This window comes from Triticum aestivum, chromosome 7D (assembly GCF_018294505.1).
Source record: "Triticum aestivum cultivar Chinese Spring chromosome 7D, IWGSC CS RefSeq v2.1, whole genome shotgun sequence".
Classification (NCBI taxonomy): Eukaryota; Viridiplantae; Streptophyta; class Magnoliopsida; order Poales; family Poaceae; genus Triticum; species Triticum aestivum.
Window position 1 is genome coordinate 208,978,662 of NC_057814.1, and position 6,000 is coordinate 208,984,661.

A 6,000-nucleotide genomic window follows, 5' to 3' on the forward strand; every position below is an offset into this window, starting at 1 on the left:
GCATCATATACAACTCTTCTTTAAGAAATCCATTAAGGAATGCAGTTTTGACGTCCATTTGCCAGATTTCATAATCATAAAATGCGGCAATTGCTAACATGATTCGGACAGACTTAAGCATCGCTACAGGTGAGAAAGTCTCATCGTAGTCGACTCCTTGAACTTGTCGAAAACCTTTCGCAACAAGTCAAGCTTTGTAGACAGTAACATTACCATCAGCGTCAGTCTTCTTCTTGAAGATCCTTTTATTTTCTATGGCTTGCCGATCATCAGGCAAGTCCACCAAAGTCAATACTTTGTTCTCATACATGTATCCTATCTCAGATTTCATGGCCTCAAGCCATCTGTCGTAATCTAGGCTCATCATAACTTCTTCATAGTTCATAGGTTTGGCTTGGTCTAGTAACATGACTTCCAGGACAGGATTACCGTACCACTCTGGTGCGGATCGTGCTCTGGTTGACCTATGAGGTTCAGTAGTAACTTGATCTAAAGTTTCATGATCATTATCATTAGCTTCGTCTCTAGTTGGTGTAGGCATCATGGGAACGGTTTTCTGGGATGTGCTACTCTCCAATTCGAGAGAAGGTACAATTACCTCATCAAGTTCTACTTTCCTCCCACTCACTTCTTTCGAGAGAAACTCCTCTAGAAAGGACCCATTATTAGCAACTAAGATCTTGCCTTCGGATCTGTGGTAGAAGGTGTACCCAATTGTTTTCTTAGGGTATCCTATGAAGATGCACTTCTCTGATTTAGGTTCGAGCTTATCATGTTGAAGCCTTTTGACATAAGCGTCGCATCCCCAAACTTAAAGAAACGGCAGCTTAGGTTTCTTGCCAAACCACAGTTCATACAGTGTCGTCTCAACGGATTTAGACGGTGCCCTATTTAATGTGAATGCGGCTGTCTCTAATGCATAACCCCAAAATGCTAGTGGTAAATCGGTAAGAGACATCATAGAATGCACCATATCTAATAAAGCATGGTTACAACGTTCGGACACACCATTACGCTGTGATGTTCCAGGTGGCGTGAGTTGTGAAACAATTCCAAATTGTTTTAAATGAAGGCCAAACTCGTAACTCAAATATTCGCCTCCGCGATCAGATCATAGAAACTTTATTTTCTTGTTATGATGATTCTCCACTTCACTCTGAAATTCTTTGAACCTTACAAATGTTTCAGACTTGTGTTTCATCAAGTAGATATAACCATACCTACTCAAATCATCTATGAAGGTCAGAAAAAATGATACCCGCCGCGTGCTTCAATACTCATCGGACTGCATACATCGGTATGTATTATTTCCAATAAGTCATTAGCTCGCTCCATTGTTCCGGAGAACGGAGTTTTAGTCATCTTGCCCATGAGGCATGGTTCGCAAGTATCAAATGATTCATAATCAAGTGATTCCAAAAGTCCATCCGCATGGAGTTTCTTCATGCGCTTTACACCAATATGACCTAAACGGCAGTGCCACAAATATGTTGCACTAGCATTACCAACTTTGCATCTTTTGGCATCAATATTATGAATATGTGTATCACCACGATCGAGATTCAACAAGAATAGACCATTCATCAAGGGTGCATAACCATAAAAGATATTACTCATATAAATAGAACAACCATTATTCTCTGATTTAAATGAATAACCGTCTCACAATAAACAAGATCTAGATATAATGTTCATGCTCAACGCGGGCACCAAATAACAACTATTGAGGTCTAAAACTAATCCCGAAGGAAGATGTAGAGGTAGCGTGCCGACGACGATCACATCGACCTTGGAACCATTCCCGACTGAGGGAGTCCTGGATTAGGGGGTCCTCGGGTGTCCGGGCTATGTGATATGGGCCGGACCGATGGGCCGTGAAAGGACAAGGTAGAAGACCTTCCCTCGTGTTTGGATAGGACTCTCCTATGCGTGGATGGCAAGATTAGGTGTCCGGATGTGTAATTTCCTTCCTCCACAAACCAACTCTGTACAACCCTAGGCCCCTCCGGTGTGTATATAAAACAGAGGGTTTTTAGTCCGTAGAGGTTATCATAATTCCCATAGGCTAAACAGATAGGGTTTAGCCATTACGATCTCGAGGTAGATCAACTCTTGTAACCCCTATACTCATCAAAGACAATCAAGCAGGATGTAGGGTTTTACCTCCATTAGGAGGCCCGAACCTGGGTAAACACCGTGTCCCCTTTGTCCCTTGTTACCTTTGATCCTCAGACGCACAGTTTGGGACCCCCTACCCGAGATCAGCTGGTTTTGACACCGACATTGGTGCTTTCATTGAGAGTTCCTTTGTGCTGTCGATAGAAGGATCGATGGCTCGCCTTGTCATTAATGAAGATATTACTTCTAGAAGGACCCTAACTCCGGGACAGGTCCTCCAGCTCGGTGGTTTTACCATGGGCGCTCGCTCGGTCGTTAAGCCAACGACGGCCCCCACAATCACCAAACATCATCTCCGCATTAGTCTCGCACACTCTGAAAAGATGGATCCGACAGATGTCTCGTCTTTGAATGAGTTGCTAGATCGCATCGCCGCCCTGGGGGTCGCAACAGACTATGATTGGATTGGGCTTAAACCCGATCAGAGGGAGATCAAGTCCCCACCGATCACCCATCTGGTAGCGGTCGTTGAGGAACGAGCCGAGGACGCTTCTTCCCCTAAGTTAAAAACCATCTATGTTCGGATTTCTGAGCCCATCGAGCCGGATGCCCATCCTCGGGAAGAGACCTCGTGTCCTCCGAACATAGGATCAGGCATTGAGCCCGGAAGTCACCAGGACCTTCCTGATCCAGAGCTGGTGACCTCAGAGATTCTTTGAACTCCAGATCCAATCGTGGGCCGGGATTCGGATTTTAGCCCGCCCACCCACCACAATCAATATTCACCAAGCAATTCAGGCCCTCTAGACATATGTGACCTAATGTATGTACGGCAGCAACTCAGGAAACGGTCCATCACTTCTGGGCCAGATTCCTCCTTGTTAAAAACAAGATTAAAGATTGCTGCGACGACGACGCGGTTTCAGTTTTTTGCCAAAACTGTACGGACGAGGGAATTCTCAATGCCCTCAACCGCCGCTGCATACATCACTTTACAGATCTGGCACACATAGTACAGAAGTACTGTGTGTGGAAAGCGCCTGGGAAGCCCAGACATCCCGGTGGGAACCCCCTGCCTTTAAGCAACCCGCTGTAAGGGCAAAGCGGATGCACCTTTACGAAGCATGTGACCACAAGTCCATTGACAAGAAAAACAAACCCTTCACGGGATATAGAACCGTCCTGGACGAACTGCTCCCTATCAGATACATACAACGCTGAACACCGAACCAACGCATAGCCTTCGGGCATGTTGGGTACTCCGACAAGTGGCTAAGAGCGGTGAGGCCATGCTCACTAGTACTACTCGAGAGAAGCATTCTTTGGAGGATGACGATTTCAACGTCTTTATGGTCTTTGAGACCTTTTCTTCAAATAATCAGCGCAAACGAGCCCTCCTCGACCTCGCCGAAGTAAACCAAGTAGCCGCAAGGAACCCTTGGAGCAATACGGCCATAACTTTCGTCATCGATGACGAACCAAGGGCCCGATCAGTCCGAGCACCAGCTGCCTTGGTCTTAAACCCAATTGTGGATGGCTTTCGACTCACCAAAGTGCTCATGGACGACGGTAGCGGACTTACCCTCATCTATGAAGACACGCTCGACAAAATGCAAATGGACAAGAGTCGCAACGAGCAAAGCAGTACCACCTTTCAAGGTATTATCCCCAGTCAAGAAGCATGATGCTTGGGGAAAATTAAACTTGATGTAGTATTCGGCACGCCTGATAACTACAGGTCCGAAGAGTTCCTCTTCCACGTGGCCCCTTTCAACAGCGGATATCACGCCCTTTTGGGGCGGGACGCCTTCGCACGCTTCCAAGCCATACCCCATTACGGGTACATGAAGCTTAAAATGCCAGGGCCTAACGGAGTAATCACTATCACCAGCGATCCGGATATAGCACTCCGTGCCGAAAACAAAACCGCGTCCTTGGCCCTCGAGGCACTATCCGAGGCCCTCGCGGCCGAGGAGTTAACCACTTTGCATTCCACAGTGTACAAAGACGACGTAGTCCTTGACAAGAGGTCCAAATCCACCTCTTTCAAACCAGCAGACGAAATAGTCAAATTTCAAGTGCACCCAACGGATCCTAACAAGACAGCATCCATCGGAGCACAGCTGGATCCAACGGTTGACGCCGCCCTACGAGCATTCCTACGTGAAAATTGGGACATCTTTGCTTGGCACCCGTCGGACATGCCCGGAATCCCACGCAGACTGGCCGAACATAGCCTCAACATAATAAAGGGGTTCAAACCAGTCAAGCAAATGCTGCGGCGATTTTTCGAACCCAGACGACAAGCTATGGGGGAGAAGCTAGCCAAACTACTAGAGGCTGGGTTCATTAGAGAAATCAAACACCCGGACTGGCTAGCCAACCTGGTCATGATGCCGAAGAAGGATAAATCCTGGCGCCTTTGTGTCGATTTCAAAGACCTCAATAAGGCTTGCCCCAAGGACCCCTTCCCGTTGCCCCGCATTGACCAAATTATTGACGCGAATGCAGGACACAATTCATTATGTTTCCTCGACGCCTACTCCGGATACCATCAGATTAAGATGAAGGAGTCCGACCAGGCTGCTACGGCATTTATTACCCCGTACGGGCCTTTCTGCTTCAACACTATGCCCTTTGGGATCAAAAACGCTGGCACCACTTACCAACGCATGATTCAAACATGTCTGGAAAAAAAAATTGGCAAAACAGTGGTGGCATACGTGGACGACGTGGTCATCAAGACTAAACACGTTGAATCATTGGTGGATGATCTGCGCCTCACATTCGACAACCTCCGAACATATGACATACGGATCAATCCGGAAAAATGTGTCTTCGGCGTTCCAGCCGGGAAACTTCTCGGGTTCATTGTTTCCAATAGAGGAATCGAAGCGAACCCAGCCAAAATTCGAGCCCTATCACAATTGGCGACGCCAACAGACTTAAAGCAGGTCCAAAAACTAGCTGGGTGCGTGGCAGCCTTAAGCCGCTTCATCTCCATATTGGGAGAAAAAGCACTACCACTTTATCAACTACTCTGGCGCACCGACCACTTTGAATGGACGGACGCGGCTACAGCCGGATTGGAAGAAATAAAAACCCTGTTGGCAGGTAACCCAATCCTAGCCGCACCAAGTGTTGGCGAGCCTATGTTGCTCTACATATCTGCGACTCACGAAGTAGTGAGCACCGTGCTCGTCGTTGAACGAGAGGAAGAGGGACACAAGTTCCCCATCCAGAAACCGGTGTACTATGTATCGGCGGTCCTCACACCATGTAAATCTCGATACCCTCACTATCAGAAGATAGCTTATGCAGTCTTTATGGCATCCCGGAAGCTGCGGCACTACTTTCAAGAGTGTTCGATCATAGTGGCATCCAAAGTACCACTCAATGACATCATAAATAATCGGGATGCCACCGGCCGCATAGCCAAATGGGCCATCAAGCTCTTACCATTTGAAATAACATACAAGCCACACCGAGCTATTAAATCTCAGGTGCTGGCTGACTTTGTCGCTAAGTGGACGGAAGCCGAGCTCCCTAAAGTGTACAACACATACTCCAACTGGATCATGTACTTTGACGGCTCTAAAATGTTAGCCGGACTGGGGGCTGGTGTCATCTTGACATCCCCTATGGGGGACACAGTCCGCTACGTGTTGCAAATAATATATACGGACTCCAACAATGCAGCCGAATACGAGGCACTACTACTTGGTCTCCGAATGGCTGTCTCTATGGGCATACAACGCTTAGAGGTGTGTGGGGATTCAAACCTCGCAATATCCCAAATAAATGGAGAATTCGATGCAAAAGACCCGAAAATGGCGGCATAGCGAACGCCATTGTGACGCCTGGATAATTAAGCTACAGTAA